At 36.2% G+C, this 19,343-nt stretch overlaps 1 long non-coding RNA gene across 1 annotated transcript in view; it reads right to left on the bottom strand.

Moving 5' to 3' along the window:
- Positions 1-19,343, bottom strand: part of LOC140636639 (uncharacterized) — a 255,522-nt gene that overhangs the window by 83,260 nt on the left and 152,919 nt on the right. The window contains exon 3 of the long non-coding RNA XR_012033868.1: positions 358-435. This is a non-coding gene — a long non-coding RNA (uncharacterized lncRNA). The remainder of the gene's footprint in view (positions 1-357; positions 436-19,343) is intronic.

Raw genomic sequence — 19,343 nt, 5'->3', positions numbered from 1 at the left:
CAAACTATAAAATATTATAGAGAGAAATTAAAGAAAATCTAAATAAATGGAGGTATGCATCATGTTTATAGATTGGGAAATGATCATTCTTCCCAAATTGATCTATAGATCAATGTAATATCTATCAAAATCTCAACAGATTGCTTTTTTATATGTTGATCTTAGTATGCTGAATTTAAACTTTAAATAATATGTTAGTATAATCAAGACACTTCTAGAAAAACAATAAGGGAGGACTTGCTATACTGGATATCAAACAAATAATAATGAATTTCAGTTAATTAAGATAGGAATGTACTGGTCAAGAAGACAATTTGACCATTGGCATAGAATAAAGAGCCAGTAACACACACTTACCTATTTACAGTTGATTTATAATAAAGTAGCTCTACAAATGGTGGAGGCAGATTGGGCAGTACTGGGCCAGTTGCATAACTATACCAAAAAAAAAAAAAAAAAGGGTGATTCCCTCCTCTACTACATTTGACACAAAAATCAACTATGAGTCTGTTATAAATCTATATTTAAATGTTTGAACAATAAAATTTGTAAATATAGAAGAATATATTCATGATCTCAGGGTAGAGAAAGACATAAAAAGCACCAGCCATTAAAAAAAATGATAAATTGTAACATTTATCAAAAGATAAATGAAAGAATAGGCAAGTCATAGAGTAGAAGAACATATTTGCAATTCATTAAGCAACAAAGGGTTCCTACCTAGAAAGATTAAAAATTCCTAAATCATTAAGAAAAAAGACTTTCATGAGAAAATGGGCAAAAGATTTTAACAGGCACTTCAAGAAACCAAATAGCTAATAAGCTTATGAAATGCTGCTTAACTTCCTTCGGAACTAGGGAAGAGCACATTAAAACCCCAGTGAGATAATTCTGCACATCTGCTAGAATGGCTAAAATTAAAATACCAACTGTATCACATTGGCCAAATATATCTACTTATACACTGCTTCTGGGAGTGTAAGTTGCAATAACTACTGTCTTAGTTTTCTTTGCTGTGTAACAAGTTACCCCAAAGTTAGCAGCCTGAACCAACACATGATTGCTTCACATTTTCCTTAGGTCAGATCCTCTCACATTTTCTGTAGGTCTGACTTAGTTTTGCTGACTCCTCTGCTCAGTGCTTCAGAAGACTATGATCAATGTGTCAGCCAGGCTGCATTCTCATCAGAAGTGTTGACTGGGGAAGAATCTTCCAAATCATTCATTTCATTGCAGAATTCAGTTTATTATAGACTGGGGTTCCCATTCTTTTGCTGGCTGTCAGCCAAAGACTACTCTCAGTTCATGGAGGCTACCTAGAGTTCCATGTACCTATTCTCCTCTCTAGGCCTTCTTAAAAACATGGCAGCACAGTTTTGCAAAGCCAGTAAGGGAGTGTTTTGCTCCAGTCTGTTTAAATAGAGTCTTATATAACATAGTCTAATCATAAAAGTGACACCCTATCATCTTTGCTATTTAGCATAATCTAGTCAAGAGAATGACATTTGCCATATTCCATTGGTTAAAAATAAGCCATAGGTTCTGCTCACACTGAAGGGAAATGATTACACAAAGACATGGACACCAAGTAGTGGAAAACATTGGGAGTCACCATAAAGCCTATCCACCCAACTATTTTAGACAATATGTTGATTGTATCCACAAAAGCTGAACTTATATCCTTTGACTGAGCATTTCTATTCCTGGATATGTAATGAACAGAAATGCACACAAAAGTATTCAAACGTAAGAAACAACCCAAAAGTCCATCGAGTAGAATAGACAGATTGGTATAGTCACATAAATGCCATACAGCAATGAAAAGGAACAAAATCACAGATAAATCTCCTAAGCTTTTGATGTTGAGATAAGCCATAGACAAGAAAAAACATACTATATGGTTCCATTTTTTTTGAAGTTAAAAAAAAATTAAACAATCATATTTAGGGATGCAAGCTTAGGGGGTAAAACAATTTAGCAAGAAAGATAAATATAAAAGTCTGAATAAAGGCTACCATCAGGGAGGTTACTGATTAAGAGTGGGTCCCAGGAGACTCCTGGAGTATTTTCCATTTAATGTAGTTTGACCCATTTGGTGTTTATGCAAGTGTTTCTTTGTTATAGAGCACTGAGCTATGTCTCCTTGGTAAAAGTTTCTGTAAATATGTATGCTACATTTCATGAGTTAAAAAAAAAAACTTGCAAGCACCATACTACAGTGAAAGTATTTTTTAGTTCCCAAAACTTGAACATAAGCTCTATTAGAATAGTGCTCTTCTGCTTTGATCACTACAGAGAAAACTCTTTACCTAGAACAATGTATGTTATAAGAAATACTATTGAATAAGTGAATGAATCAAAGAACATATTAATCCAATATGTGCATTCTAGCCAGATCTACCATTTTGCCACAATGAGCAAGCTTTCCCTTTTTATGTAGGTCACCCGCATTTGGAAAATTTCTTAATTTCTTAATAAAATGAGATTAGTATCTGTTCTACAAATTTTACCACACTGTTGGTAACTGTTTAAATGAGACATTTAGGGATCCCTGGGTGGCGCAGCGGTTTAGCGCCTGCCTTTGGCTCAGGGCGCGATCCTGGAGACCCGGGATCGAATCCCACGTCGGGCTCCCGGTGCATGGAGCCTGCTTCTCCCTCTGCCTATGTCTCTGCCTCTCTCTCTCTCTCTCTCTCTCTCTCTGTGACTATCATAAATTTAAAAAAAATTAAAAAAAAATAAATGAGACATTTAAATCTTGCATGACAGACTTTTATAATGAAAAAAAGTTATTTCGGGAGGATTAACAAAGCAACTCTTCAGTTAATTAGAATAGTCAAAAAATGAGGAAAATCTTCCTTGTTTAATTCTGTACTCCATAACTGAGTAATATTGTAACATAGACATTTTAGAAGAACAAATGCTGAACAAATTTTTTTTTTGATCAAGAATAGCAAAGTGCCTGTGGTTGTTATATTAATTTTCTATTGCTGCATAGCAAATAACCACAAACTTGCAGCATAAAACAATGCAAATGTATTAGCTCACAGTCCTATAGGTCAGAAGTCTGGAATGGCATGGCTGGGTTCTCTGTGTTGAGTTTACAAGGTTAAAGTCAGGCTAAGTTTTTGCCTGGAAGTTTTGTGGAAAAATCTATTGCTCATTCTGATTGTTAGCAGAACTCAATTCCTTGCTTTTGTAGGACTGAGGTCCCTATTTCCTTGTTGGCTATTAGGGGAACCACTCTCAGCTCCTACAGGCAGGCTGCCCACACTTCTTGCTATATGGCCCCCTCCATCTTCAAATCAGTAATGGAGCACCAAATTCCCCTCATGCTTTGAATCTCTGAATTCCTCTTCTGCCCCTAGCCAAGGAAAAACTCCCTTTTCTTAAATGGCTCATGTAAGTAGGCCAGACCACTGGAAAAATCTCTTCATCTTAAGATCAACTCTGCCACAGAATACACCATAAACATGGGAATAAAATCGATCACACACACTATGCCAGGGACTATGTAAGGCATGAACACCAGGGGATGGGAAATCTTGGGAGCCATCTTAGAAGCTTGTCTGCCACAGGTGTTCTCAAAAATGACTAGGTCACATTGAAGCCATGGAAGACTCTGAGCACTCTCTAAGATGTTTTAATACTACTTTTAAAAAGCAAAGTATTGGTACCAACTTAGTTTCTGGTCTTTTTTGGTAGCTCGTAGTAGTGTAACATTCCTTTTCAGTATTCTGGAAAGTACACTCAAGAGCACTAAAATTCTGTGGTTTTTGTAGCATTAATTTCTCCTAGAAAAGTAAAATTTGTTTTTTCAATTCTTTATTATGTAACATTTGCACCACCAATTTTCATTTCCTTTTACAACAGCTAGGAGAATCTTTAAGTCCTGCCCATATCTGGGTCTCTTTAAATACACTGAATATAACTCATCTTGAAGTGAACAGGTATTTTTTACTACTGCAACCAGTAGCATGTTGCCCTATCTTTTCTTCATTTTCTGAAGGAAATTTGTTATTAGTGATAGGTCCTTGGGAACCAAGTGTTCCCACTGGGCTTGTCTGTCCAGAGAAATCTGAGTAGCAGCCTAATTCCCTGCACAACCATATTCAAGGTAACCCACTTGACAGTTACTGAGTATTTCTCCATTCACTGGCATGGGGCTCAGCATCGGAGATTCAAAGATGAATAAAACTAGTTCCTGTGTTAAAACTATTTATATATCTCCAAACTTAGAATATATCATCAATATTCTTTTTATCTTTATTTTTTAACTTCTTTCCCTTATTAGTCAAACTATCTACTTTCTTCTCAAATATACGTATGTCTCACTGTATGTACTATCCTCTACTTTATTCCCCTGTGAAGTAAATTTAGTTTTTAAGCAAATGATCAATTTACCAATTTTTCCTAATCTGCATTGCATGCAGTCCTGTAGTACAGACTGCAAAAATCAATAAACACCACCATTGTTTTCCAAAATATTAATAAGTAACTAACCAATTTTTTAATGTGAGGTAATATGCCTTCGCTTATCACTTTTAGTCCTGGTTTACCCCAAAATTCATTTGAAATCTTAAAATTAGATCAAGAAGCATCAGAAAATGGAGGGGGAACCTCTATAATCATGCTAATTTTTACAAAGAAATATTAAATTGGAGCCCTCTTTGAAAAAAGAGATTTTAATAAGATAAGGACTATTTCATATCTAGTGTGTGTGTTTATGTTTTTGTATGATTAAAAAAAAAGGCAACCAACACTCTCTCCATAGCCATAAGAAAAGGGTCAAGGGGGTCCATGTCTAGATAAATGGTATATTAAAGATTCAACTAAAAACCAAGAATGACATAGTACAGGAAGCAAACGGGAATCCATTTAACAGTGGGTCACCACCACAACTGGAATTACAACACAGAGACAGCTAACCTTAATTTCTCCCACTCACTGAATCAGGGCAGTAAGCTGTGGTTTTGCCACCTGATAAATCAAGAAAAATAAAGACTGGTAGAGAGATTTTTTTTCCCCCAGAGAGCAGCTTGCCTAAGGTGTTCACATATCCACCCACTGAAATTTAATCATTAATGTAGCACATTGCCAGAGAGATGAAAGGCAACAAACTGGCATAAGTTAGTTACATCTCAGGAGAAAAACCAACATAACAAAGTCCTGTCAGAGTAAGAGATAGGAACTCAAGGACAACATGGATTTTGTTTTGCACCAAAGAAAGGTTTCTACTGACCAACTTACACTTATTTATTCGTTTTCTCATTTTCTTTACCAGCACTACCACCAATATGACTGATGACATAAATTTTTAAAGTAAAGGATGATAAAAATGGTGAAGTCTGACATAACTGCTAGAAGGAGGATAAGGACTATTTTGCAAGGCTGTTCTAACATTTTGTGTTTTAAATATATAGGAAAATAATGTTACTGTCAACATGAATACAAAGGCTTGCAGGAGACAATTTGAAGGCACTAGTGAAGGTGCTAGATCATCAAAAGCAGAGTCACAAGTTCAAATACCTACAAGGCCACACAGGTAATGTAAGTAATGGAACTGGTCTAACATAAAAACATAGGGAGTGGTCCTACATCGGAAAGCACCTGCTCTGCTTGGAAATGCAGCCCTACTCTACACCATCAGGTCACTGCTGTGAGGGAATTGAAGAATGTAGTGCCAGATCTGATTTTTCAAGAGAATCTGAAAATCTGGATTCTTATGTTAATTCTTTAAATTTTTATCAAACTGAAAAGGACAAAAGAAAATCAAATATAAGCCATCTTGAGCTCAAAAGTTGCTATGTGTGATCTCTGTTCTAGAAAGAAAAAAATAAGGAAAATATTGCTCTGAAATTCAGCTTGTATTAACAAAAATATAACAAAGCTCTAGAAACACCAATATTTTTCATCATTAGCTCTGGGTTGTGATGCAATTTAGCTTACCCTTTTGTTTAATGTTGAAGAAAAAATACACAGAATTACCCTGGGCAGGCATTGTTTGTCAACGGAGGGGACCCAAAGGTCACCGGGACCTGGGGTCAACTTGGATATTGGTCTCGATGCCTGAACCACTGGAGCAAAACCAGGCATTATAAATTAGAAACTCTTCAGAAAAGGCCCTTGTTTAATTTCCTAATCTTGGTGCACATAGCCTTAAGAGGGAGAGGAATGTGATTTTAATCTCTTTTTCCTATGTAAATGTCACTCAAATGTATCAGCATATTTGAAGAGTATGCTTATGTTACTTCCAGTCCCTCTATGACCTGAAATGTCAACACATAGTCAATAGCTCATTTCCTGTTGATCTTTTAGAACTAATTTTTTTTAATGAAACCAATTTTTTTTAATTGAAGTATGGTCAACAAACACTAAGATTCATTTTTTAAACTCTCCTGCTCCCTATTAATACAAACACTGCTGTAGGCTCTGCATACACCTTTCAGGCAATTGGATGTCTTCCAGGATCACCCACTCACCTCCCATCAGCATGACCTGGTTGTTTCTCAGTCTTCAAAATGGATGCAAGCTGGGACTAAGCTCTACTTAACAGAGATCCTCCCTTATCCTCCAGAGTTTACTTTCTTTAGTCCATGAAAGAGCAATTTATTAGACATCCTCTCAACACAATTGATTTGCAGTGAACTTTGCCTCGGTCTTTAAGCAACTTTAGCTTTCGTCCACGAAGTCAAGTAATCCCAGTGTCACAGATAAAACTTGCTAAGTAGTTTAATTTGACCACAATAGTTGACCCAAATTTCAAGTCCTTATGAACAAGATTCTTCCAGCACTAGTTAAATTTGGTCTAGATTTTGCCATTTTGGAAAATTTTCTGAAGTTCATATTGTGTTATAATGTCTTGCCAAATGAAGCACTGACCATTTTCTACTTTTTTGGTAAAATCTCTCCTTTTCTAATAGTATGACTCCAAAAGGAGATTTCAATTGGTGCTTTTCACTGTGTTCTGAGTAAAGATTTGTAGGATATGAAATATTAAAAGGTGTAGGCAGAACAAAGAAAGTGCAACAGATAAAGAAAAATGTTCTTTGCTGAAGCTCACTAAACACTTATTTCCTTCTCAAGAAAATCAAATTTGCAAATGTCCCTCAACATCAAGAACTGTATCTAGCTCAGCAGATTGCAGTGGACTCTCCATATGCATTATTGACTTCCTTCTTCAAGGACTGTGAGTGAAATCAAGTAAATTTTCTCAAACAGTCAGTTCCAGAAACTCCTCTTTGGTGAGTGTGAAGAGCAACAGCAGATAGATAGATAATATAAATCACAAAGTAGGTGAGAATTATTCACTACAAATCAGTTATCATTTTTGAACAGTACAAAATGTAAGGATTACATATATTCTACATAAATACATATGTACATATAGATATTGTATGTGAGTGTGGAGGATTGAGGGGGAGAATATTACAGGAATATATGAGAAAAAGACTCCAAGGAGAAGAGAGTTTTAGGAGAGGAAGAGAAAAGTAGACATAAAAATAAATAAAAATTAGAATGTGAACTTCTTTTCAAAAAGAATCTTGCGGTTTGAAATGGCCAGTATTCTGTGGAATACTAGCTGTGCAAAACTGACAGCTTTGAGAGAGAGAGAATGAATGAATCCAACACCAACTCCCATAAGGCAGGAAGATGAGGATCTCACCACATGGAACTAGATTGGGACTTCAAAATCAAGAAAATATTATGAGGAGAAATCCTTTCATTTTATAATAAGCCGAACACTGCTCAGTCATTAAAGAGTTCACTAACACAGTTGACTGGGAAGGGGAAAAATGGGAGCTCTCCTTCTCCCTACAACATTCTAAAGCTAATTTTTAAATATCATATTTTTGTGGTCATATCTTTAGTCTGTGCCAGGAACATCTATTGAAGTCCACAGGGTCCTGTTCCTTCCAAACAAATTGAAAATTTAAATAAGGAAAGAATGTAGATAAAATAAATATCATACTTATTATCCAAAAAGACTGAGTTAGAGGACATAGCTTATAGTGAGAACCATGACAGCCCTGCTAGCGAAACCCAAGACTTTATCACCTTGCTACAGCAACATAAACAGCAGAAGCTCTCCTCACTGCTTCCTGAGGCAGCCTGCCCCCAATATGGAAAAAAATGGGAGGGGAGATAGAACAGAGATAAATATAGGAAGTACATTTTTCCTAAATTCTCCCATCACATAAGTGAACCTTACTCGCCAGGAACAAAGTGCGTAAAGAAATGAAGAGATGCAAGGAGCATTAGGCACAGTCTTGTAGCATGGACCTATATTAGAGGTGACGGTGTAAGGAAGTTACATTCCCACCTAACAGTATTTGCAAGAACACGTTTGAAAAATAGCTCCTACTCATTCTATTGTAATAAACATTCCCACATATCACAAATAATGGAATAATAGAATTTTGGCCAGATTCTTTATCTAGGCCTTCAGTTCAGTAAATAGGAGAAATTATACTTAGAAAGAAAAGATGAGTTATAGGTGAGATACAAGAACTTAAGGAAATCGTACCTGTCTTTGGATGGACTAAATACTATCAGTTTCTTAACTCCCATTAATTCTCCCTAAAATCATTAATTCTAGAATTTAGTTCAAGAGTCGTCACCATTTTACTAGTCATAACACTAACTAATGCCCATCGGATCCACTACACCAAAAATACTGATAGGAGTATTCTCTCCTGACTCTTCCATCATCAAGTCAGTACGTTGTGTTTTTTAAGAACATAAGGAGTCAACTCTGAGCAGAAGAAAGAGCATTGATTAGTCACAAAGCGTCTTTTTATTTAAATCTCTAATCTGTCATTTCCTTACCCCATGGCCCTGGATACATCTGGGTCATTTCTCTTCTCTCTAAAATGTAGGAGTTGGGCAAAGCAATTTCTGGGGGCTCCTTCAGGTCTAAAGTTTCATATTGTTATTCATAATCATTTCTAATGTTATTAATATTTTCAAACATATATGAACCAAGTTGAAGCCATTTTGAAATATCTTCATATTTGATTTTCTGTTTACCAATATTTTCCCAGGCTCCTGTACTAGATCCTATAATATGTATTTACATATTATATAGCCTGCTCTACATATGTACACCATATTCTGTATGAAAATAGCAACACAGATTATCGGTTTGGGGGTAATCATCGCTAAAGGGTTTTTTCTCAGTAGTAAGTACTTAACCTTTTTTCAACACCTACTTATACAAAACTGTACTCTTCCTTAACAATAGTCCTATTTTCACAGCAAGGAATGTCAATACTGAGCATGTGCACCAAAATAAATATAAGCCTCAGCCATGCCATTGTACAAGAAATTACTCTTGAGTGATCAATAGAAATGTGTTGCCAACACATAAGCTGATTGTTAAAACTGAATAAGCACTTAGAGAGAACTAGGTATTGAATAAATATGAACAGGAATATTAAATTATCCTTGTTACATTGCAAGAAAGCTTGACTATAAGGATTTACCTTCTCCAAATATTTGAAGAGCATAAGCTGATTACAATGAAAAGTGCAAAGCTAAATAAACAGCAAAACAAGAAAGTGCATAATACATAATATTAGAAGTTTGGGAACCACAGCATTGGGAAATCTCCATGAGTTCTATTAGCATTTCTACTAGCAATATTCAGAAAACATAGACATGGACTTCTCAAATTATACACCATTGATACTAGAAATAGCTTCTCTTTTCTATTTCTCTAAAGGAAGTCACTTATTTTTGGATGTTCTCGTTACAGAACTTCAGTGGACTGACTTCCAGAACACTCAACTTTCTCACCTCCAAGATTTTATCAGTGGAGTGCAATGTGCTCAGTTGTTCTGAGGACTATAGTAATCAGACAAAGTGGGACTGTTCTGTCTTGATTTTTTTTCCTCCATTACATGAACTTCAAGCAAATATTTGTATTTCCCATCTATAAAATTAAAATACTTGTACTGAGACATTTCACATTCACTTGATAAAAACATAGAGGGTTTATGACTTTCGAATTATTGCACGATAAGAAAAAAAAATCTCGTTAATTAGCCTAAGCTCTGATGCCCACAAATTATTCTGGGCCTTAATGTAGATGGATAGATTGTCCTTGTCCTGTTGGTATCTCACATGGTTATAGGCTACTACTGTTCACCGATTTCAGACATCTTCACATAGAGATACTGGTAAGTATGAGAAGAGCTGATCAAGTATTTGCTGCCTGGAAGATCAATTGACTCTATCTGCAGTGCTGAGTAAGCCCATTTAATCTCCCTCAACACTCTGCTCAGCACCAGAAATTGAATGGAGAAGCTTACTAATGAGCGCCCAGTCCTTTTGAGTGATTGAAGACAAGGTGGTGACTGAAGGAGTTTTAGCTGGTGCAACTTTGAAAAGAATACTGATGATCATGGACGACTTGGGTGACCCTTTCCCTATTCACACAAAAATTCCTCTCCTGCTCCTAACACTACTCGGGGTGCAGACTCTAGAGTAAATGAAATGACATATATACAAAGAACAGTTACTTTAATTAGCTAATTAGTACACTTAGGCCAATTAATATTATATGTAATGGTGTAAATGTCCAAAAATGTAATACTTTTTTCATAGTTTAACAGGCTCTTAATGAAGACCAGAGAAGCTAGAGATCTTACATTGGAGCATTAATTGAATTTAAATTAGGAAAAAGCAAAGTTAGCCTCTTAATTGCTTTGGCCAATTCATAGAAAATGGTGCTGAAGTCATCCTAAATTTATTATAATGAAACAGGACTGGAGGAGTCAGCATGCTTGTCAACCCTGTAAGCAGAAATAGCACACTTTACCCCCATCAGAATACGGTAAAGGAACTAGAATCATGGCACTCTCTCTGGAAGAACTAATTCTTTTCCAAAATCTCTACTCTTCATTTAAAGACTTTATTCCAAACTTGTGATAAGAACAGATTAGTGGGTTTTATACTACTAACAGTGAAATAGAATCAATGATTCAATTCTTCTTTGGGCTACTTTCCAATAGGTAAATGTGCCTTTCTATAACTTAGTCTTAACCTCAGGATACTGGCAAATTAAATAAAATAGTATGTTTAATCCTTTGGTCAATATAGATAAATTAGATATAACTTACACACTAAATATAATATTAATTCCCCATATACACACAGGATACTATCAGTTAATCTAGGCTGGGTTATATGTGATAAGAAACCAGCTCAAACTCTCGATGGCTCACAACAACAAAAGCTTTGTCTTATTGTGCTTTTTTCTCGTTCATGCCACATGCCTATTATGGTTGTGCTCAATGTTATCTTCTCAACAGCATTCAGGCTGACAAAGTATCTAAGGACCCTATCTAGGATGTTGTACATCTCAGAGTGAAGCATACTCTGGCTTAACATTTCTCCTCAAAAGTAACAAATATCACTTTTGCTCACATTTTCTTGGTCAAAGAAAACAAGTCATATTGCCAAGTCTAACATCAATAGGATTCTAATATAGAATTCTTCCACAGGGAGATGGATACATGACAAGAAGAGTCACAGCAAGGAGGGCAGAAAAAAGTTTAAACCATATCGTAATATATAACAGTCCACTCTCTTATTCACAAGTATTTAGCATTCTCTTTCCCATAAATAAAATATAATAATTCCCATCCTATTTGCACAAGGATGCAATCCAAAAGTCCCATCATCCCATCAAAACATGAGGCTTGCACTCTCTTGAGAGTTTCAACACTAGGTTCATATGCAGTTCCCCTTGATCCGAAGAACTAGAACTGAAAAGCGAAATTATTAGCCCACCCTACCCCCCATCATAAAAAGCACACCTGTTCAGAAACAGTAAGAATGGCAGATATGAACAGCCAGTGATCTACAGTAATTCTAAAATCCTGCTGGCAGGCATTGTAACGGCCCTTCCCTAAAGGAAAATATTATGAACTGGATGTTTATCTCTTCAAAATTCAATTAGTACAATTAGTACAATTGCAGCCCATATCCGTTAGGACTGGTGTTCTTATAAGGAGAGACACCAGAGGGCTTGTGCTCACCTGCTGCCTCACCTACAAAGAAAGACTATCTGCTTACACAGTGAAGTCACCTGTCTGTAGGCTAGGAAACATCCTCTTGGATAACCCTGATCTCACACTTTCAGCCTCCAGAATAGTGAGAAAATAAATTTCTGTTTTTTAAGCCATCTGGTCTGTAGTATTTTGTGGGGGCAGACCTAGACCAATACAGTAGGTAGTGTTTCTTGTTTAAGCCCTGTTTCTGCCTGGAGGAGTAGGTTTTTGTTTCACTGTTATCAATGGCCCCTGGCTCAACCCTCTGGAAGGTCTCTTTTATCTCCCTTGACCTCTTTAGAAGGGCATTAGAGCAAATAAACTTTCTGGAATCAGAAACTTTCACATCATGTTTTCTACCCATAAAGGATTAGAAGCCTAAAGGTCACAATAAGCTCTAAAAATTGTATCTCTGTTAGTTAAGAATAGTGGAATTTAGGATCACACTGATCTATTAAAAAAAAAATAGTATCTTTTCTATTCAACTCAAATCAGCACCATGTGCCAAGAATCACAATAGCAATTCTTTTTAGAATATGCCTCCATTCCAGAAGAAGCTTATCAGGCTTCTGTAGGAGAGCCATGATCTTAATCTCTTCTGCCTGGGAATTTTTATCAAGTTGAAAGAATTTAGTGGGTATCACTTTAGTCAACTTGAAGATTTTAAATGTGGGATTTATGACCACACTCTTGCTTTCATTTAAGCTGTTTTATTTATTTGAATTAGCCTGTGTTGCTAATTAAAGGCCTCCTGTTGCATGAGGTCTTGGCAGTTTTATCTTTTAACAGGTGAAACCTGTCTAATACTATGTGTGGGCTACTCGGGGCTGTATTCAGCAATTTATTACAAAAAAAAAGAGATGAGCAGGACACCTGGGCAGCTCAGTGGTTGAGTGTCTGACTTTGGCTCAGGTCATGATCCTGGGGTCCGGGATAATCCTACATCGGGATCCCCGCAGGGATCCTGATTTTCCCACTGCCTATGTCTCTGCCTCTCTCTGTGTGTCTTTCATAAATAAATAAATAAAATCTTTAAAAAAAAAAAAAGATGAGCTCAGAGAAAAAATTAGCAGGAAGAAATGAAGAGGAATAGAGTCAAGGAAAAGAAAACAGCTTCTACTTATAACAAAGCATATCCGTTCTGTTCACATTTTACTGATTAAAGCAAAACATATGCTCTCTCTTATGTCAATGGAAAAGAGAAGTATAAATCCTTCCACAGGGAGAGACAGATAATTCTGGACAATAATTCAGTCTATCACACAGCTATACAATACCTATAAAAATTTTCATTAGGCACATATATCAATCCTGTGAAGTGGGTATAAAAAAGTGCAGGTGGTATTACTAGCTTCATTCTCCTAGGAAATGAAAGTTCAGGGAGATTTCCATCATAACCAAAGATCACAGAGCTCATAAGACAGAAAAAGTCAACCTAATCCCAGATTCTTGACTTTTACTGCAACATTCTTCCTACTACTCTCAGCTAGTGTTCATGAAATAAAAGGCTACACAACAAGGATATATGAACACAAATACCCCAGGTGACAGGAAGCACTGAGTGTGGGAACAGTGGTTGGGTACCAAAGAGCTCTGGGTTCCAGGTCCAGTTCTCTTATTTATGAGTTCTGTGAACTTCAGCCTCACTGAGATTCCATTTCCTTATTGGTAAAATGGAAAGAGTTCTTACTTAAAAGTGTTTGATATAGACTCTGTAATATTAGTTTAATACAAATATTTGATACTGTGTAAAAAAAAAAAAAAATTGGGGCAGCCCCAGTGGCCTGGTGGTTTGGCGCCGCCTTCGGCCTGGGTTGTGATCCTGGAGACCCGGGATCGAATCCTGTGTCGGACTCCCTGCATGGAGCCTGCTTCTCTCCCTCTCCCTCTGTCTGTGTCTCTGCCTCTCTCTCTCTCTCTGTCATGAATAAATAAGTGAAATCTTAAAAAAAAAAAAAAATTGGAGCCAGACTGTAAAAAAGAAGAATGGGAAGCAAGATAAAAGTACAAAACAAGCATATTTGCCTAGATGTAACTTCAGTTACATCCCTTTTTCTTTTTATAGGAAGTGATCCTTTTTTAAAGATGTACACATAAACTATGCACTTGAATAATTTATGCAATTAATATGAAGCATCAAAAGCAGCCATTTAAAATTCCTAGCCTTTTGCATAAATAGCAAAAACACAGAACTTAGGTAATAAAGATTGATAAAAAAGGCAATATTAGATGTATATTTGATTTCATGTCAAATATATATATTTGGTAATAAATATTACCAAATTACCAATTACTGTTTTGTAATGTGGCACAGGAATAATATTGTTGTCCTCATTTTCCAGAAAGAGTAAACTTTGTTCCAACTAAGTTGCTTACATTTTAAGATCTTGGACTTAGAAATCATTGTGATAGAAACTCAAAAATTCTTATTCTAGGTAATCATAATCTCATGGTCTTAGATATAGATGATACATAAAAATTTACTCACAGTTCCATTTCTCATCAATTCTTCCAATGCACGTACATATCATAATATCAATCTCACATAAAGCAGAACAAGTGCCTCTTTTTACCACCCCAATGCCTGCTATTAAATCATCGAAATGTTAACACACAAGGCTTTAAATCTCAAGCACATTACTTTTACTAGATTCTTAAAGTTCAATGTGATTTCTTAAACATAACATGCAAACAAAATATTCTATTATTACTGTGATGGCCAAGTTTGAACACACAGAGAAATAATATGTCTGGTGGACATTTTAACCACTCTCAAATGACTATTGAGTTTGGACATTTGTGCTCTGATCCAACAGAAATTGACACAAGGAGAAATCATATACGCTGCCATATAAAGGGAATCACTTAGGAAACAAACAAATCTAAGGAACAGGCAAATCTTTAATACGAGCTATTTTCAAAGCTGCAAAAATCTCCACCCTTAAGATGGAAAGAAATAGGATCCACTTAGTGAGTTGTGTCAGGATCAGCATCAAAGTCATCAAATGACCAAGGACTTTCCCTGTCAGTTAATCCCTCAAAGAGAAATGCACTCCTCCAAAAGAGAGGAATCCACACAACTTATGGTAAGAGTAAGTAACTCCAGTTACAATGTTACAGAAGAACATTGGCAAACAGAGAGGGTTTTACAGGAGCGTTGTGTAAGTGGAAAATGATAACCTTTAACATCTGCACCAAATAATGACAAAAATGGATGTAATTTGCAGAGAAGGGGAACTCCTTTCCTTTTTTTGGATTTTTTTAACTACTTGGATTTTCAACTTTTAAAAAGCAAAATTTTACTCAACCTTTCAACTACTTGAAATTTAATAATTAAAACAATAATATATCACCTTTTACCTATTATTCCTGCAAACATTAGTTAGATTCCAATGCTGGTGAATGTATAAGGAAATAAATTCTTATGCTCAGAATATAAATTGTGTGATCTGTCTAGATAGCACTGTTTCAATACACCCCAATGACTTAAATATATGTCATCACAGCAATTCCACATTTTGGATTGATTTATCTTACAGGCTAAAAAAAACAAAACAAAACAAAACAACAACAACAAAAAAACCCAAAGATGCAAAGATACATGGCATTGTAAAGCTAATTGGGAACATTGTTTCATTAGTAAAATTTGAAACAACCTAAAAGTTGTCCAATAAAAGATTTTTAAAATAAATTAGAGTATATCTATACAGCAGAATGCTATGTAACCATAAGAAAGGATCAGGTAATTACTAAGTATTGGCTTATCATATATTGAATGAAGATTAAAAGTTTAGTATTATATAGAGGGACGCCTGGGTAGCTCAGTTGGTTAATTGACCAGTTCTTGACTTCGGCTCAGGTCATGCTCTCAGGGTCGAAATTGAGCCCACATCAGGCTCTGTGCGTAGCACAAGAGTCTACTTGAGAGTCTCTCTCTTCCTCTGCCCCTCTGCACCCCAACTTTACCCTCGGCCCTCACTTACACTGGCTCTCTGGCTCTATCTCTCTAAAATAAATAAGTGAATCTTTTAAAAATGCAGTACAATATAGAAAATGTACACATTTAAATGTGCATTGCAGAGGACTGTAAAGATAAATATATTACTAGTAACACTTTACCTCTAGAGTGGGATTACGGGGCCCCTGAGAATCTCTCCCACTTATGCAGACCTGATAATTGGACTAAAACAACCAAAACTAAAACACACGCCTTGGGTCATTTTATTATTGTATTTTTCATAAGATATCTTTAAATGCTTTGGGAACTCTCATGGTTTAATGATCTTGTTGGCAGGGACATACCATATAACTTCAAGACTGCTTCAACATATTATACTAACACCAGCCAGTAAGCTTTTGCCACAATGAGAAGGAAATTACCCAAAACTGTATTATACTATATGCCAACAAATATATCTCCCACGTATCTGGCAGCGCTATCTCCCATATATATTTCTTTCCTGAATGTGGGAAGGACACGCAGGCAGGGCTCGAAATTCCCTTTAATACCCAAGTACCAAGATAAAGCAGGCAAATGCATGTTGTGCCTGACTGATAAAAAGCACTTTTTAAATTTTAGGTCACAGGATGCCTGGATGGCTCAGCGGTTGAGCACCTGCCTTCAGGCCAGGGCATGATCCTGGAGTCCCACATGGGGCTCCCTGCATGGGGCCTACTTCTCCCACTGCATCTCTCATGAACAAATAAATAAAATCTTTTAAAAAATAATAATAAAAATAAATACATAAATACATAAATTTTAGTTCACAATTTATACTAACAACTCCTGTGTCTCTCAATCTCTGTCTCTCTCACACTCTCTCTCTGTCTCTGACACATGCAATAATCTTACCTCTCCAAGTGCTTTCAGCTAAACCATAGATTATCTTTATTCTTCAAAGTTAAAAATGACACCATATACATTCCAAGTTTCCTTCACCCGGCTCTAAATAAATTAAGAGAGGGAAAATGAACAAATTTCAAACACACACATGATAAGATCAGACAAAAGAAGGGCAACAGACATAATGCAGAGTTATAAGAAATCCCTTCATTTTTGCCAAAGATGTTTCTGCAGGGTGTCTCTATTTCCCACTTCTATTAACTTAATAAATGTCTTAACTATGTCATCCGCATAATGATATTGGGAGAAAGTTTCTGGCAGACCTACTCTGAGATGTTAATAGAGTGTCTCAGAAAATAAATATTATTTTGGTTTATCTCATTAATCTTGGCCAGTCCTTCCTTCCCTTCAGCCAGCCTGCTTCAGATAGGCAAGTACTTTATCCATGTGACAGAGTTATAGGAAAATTGCCACTCAGACTTAGAAAATGAGTCTTTTCCATTTTCTGACAACCATTTATCTCCCTGCCATCAGGCAATATCTAAAATTTTTATGTGGGCTTTATCTTAAAGATGAATCCCTGTTGAATCTCAGGGGCTGTCAATATATTTTTAACCTTTGAAGGAAATGCTATCTTTCCAAAACAGGCACGTTTTATTTTCCAAGGGTAATATTACCACTTAAAACAATTATCCAAAAGCTTTGGCAAGCTACCGTATTCTTTTTATAATATGACCTCATTCCTAAGTAATTCACAAAAATGTGTTTCAAATAAATTAAACATTATTGAAAATCTCACACTAAGGCAGACACAAACTTATTAAATTTAGCTTTAAGTTACCACAAATAACAAAATCACAATTTTTAACTTCATATTTTTACTTTCAAGTCCTACCTCCCGAACTTTCACTTTTATACCTTTTTCATAAAGAAATATACCAAAATGTATGCAGTGTATATAAACCTGTCCTACATTCCAATTTTTCAAATTATCATTATTTTCTCCTCCCAAGTTTCTGTATATTCTTTTGTATAATTTGTCCTAGACTTCTTGTTGTTTCCCTGGCCTGCACCCACATTTATTTGTAAATGACATTTTTGCTCTTCCAGCAGATTTTTATCCCTAAATTGGTGATTCTTTGTTGTTCAGCTCTTATTTTAATGAAACTCCACAAATTGCTTATTTGTTACTGTAGCCTATTTTATTCCCCCACAATACTAGCTGTATCTAAGAAATCCTTTTGCTACATATGGCATGTCCAAGCCTTGACTGACCCAGTTTCCCCTTTATTTGAAAGATTTTATATCAATCAGTCCCTCAGTTCATATTGACTTGAACAACAGTTTGTTATCTAAGGAACTTATGAGATCCACCATGACAGGCTCTTCTCTCTTCCCACAGCATCTGTGCTGCATGTCTCATGGATCTTCCAGATCCACTCTCTCCCTTCCACCCTGCTCTTTGCAACAGGAAGCTGATCTCCATCAACGGGCTCCCTTGCCCTCTGGCTTCTAGTTGGGGATCACCCAAAGAGGAGCATCAACAGGAGCTTGGAGAACAGGAGGGAAGTAAAGTTGAGATAATTATTCTCCTTTCTCTGTCTCCTGATCTCTGTGTATTGGTTGACCCTGCGAGGGAAACCCTTCCATATGCCTGTCCTTTCCCAATACCACTTGGCCCCTTCAGATCTAGGGACAGAAACTGCTCCTCACTTTGCTAAATTGCCTCTTGTTAGTTTCATTAAGCACTTTGTACAGTTTAGTAAGTGATCCCCTTCTTTTTTTTTTTTTTTTTAATTTATGATAGTCACAGAGAGAGACAGAGAGGCAGAGACACAGGCAGAGGGAGAAGCAGGCTCCATGCACCGGGAGCCCGACGTGGGACTCGATCCCGGGTCTCCAGGATCGCGCCCTGGGCCAAAGACAGGCGCCAAACCGCTGCGCCACCCAGGGATCCCCTGATCCCCTTCTTAAACTTCTCTCAATCTACCCAAAAGGAATGTGCTTCTAAATGTTTTAACTTCTTATAGATTTTTGAAAATACTCAGAATTTCAAATTTATGAACTTTCATTTTGTGAGTGTAGGTCCTTTCATTCAAGCTACTGGTCTTTTTAAACTTTGTGTATTTGCTTACAATTTTCCGTTTAAAAATCTGTGCACGATTACTGTAGAAAATCTGAAAATGATGAAGAGAAAAACATTTATAAAACCAACTCAAGGAGGTGGCACAGTAAACAGTCTGACAAATTTTTGTCTCTGTGAAATCTTACAAAGATACATATTCTACACTTTTGTTCAATGCCATATCATATAAGCAATTCCTCACATCATGTAAGACTCTATAAAAATATTTAGTGACTGCATAATGTCTTTTCACTACATATATTATAATTTATTGAACTATTCCTCTCATGCTAGATATCTAAATTGTTTCTAATTTTTA

This window comes from Canis lupus, chromosome 1 (assembly GCF_048164855.1).
Source record: "Canis lupus baileyi chromosome 1, mCanLup2.hap1, whole genome shotgun sequence".
NCBI classification, from domain to species: Eukaryota; Metazoa; Chordata; class Mammalia; order Carnivora; family Canidae; genus Canis; species Canis lupus.
Note: the sequence above shows the minus strand (reverse complement) of the source record. Positions and strands in the feature narration are given on the sequence as shown.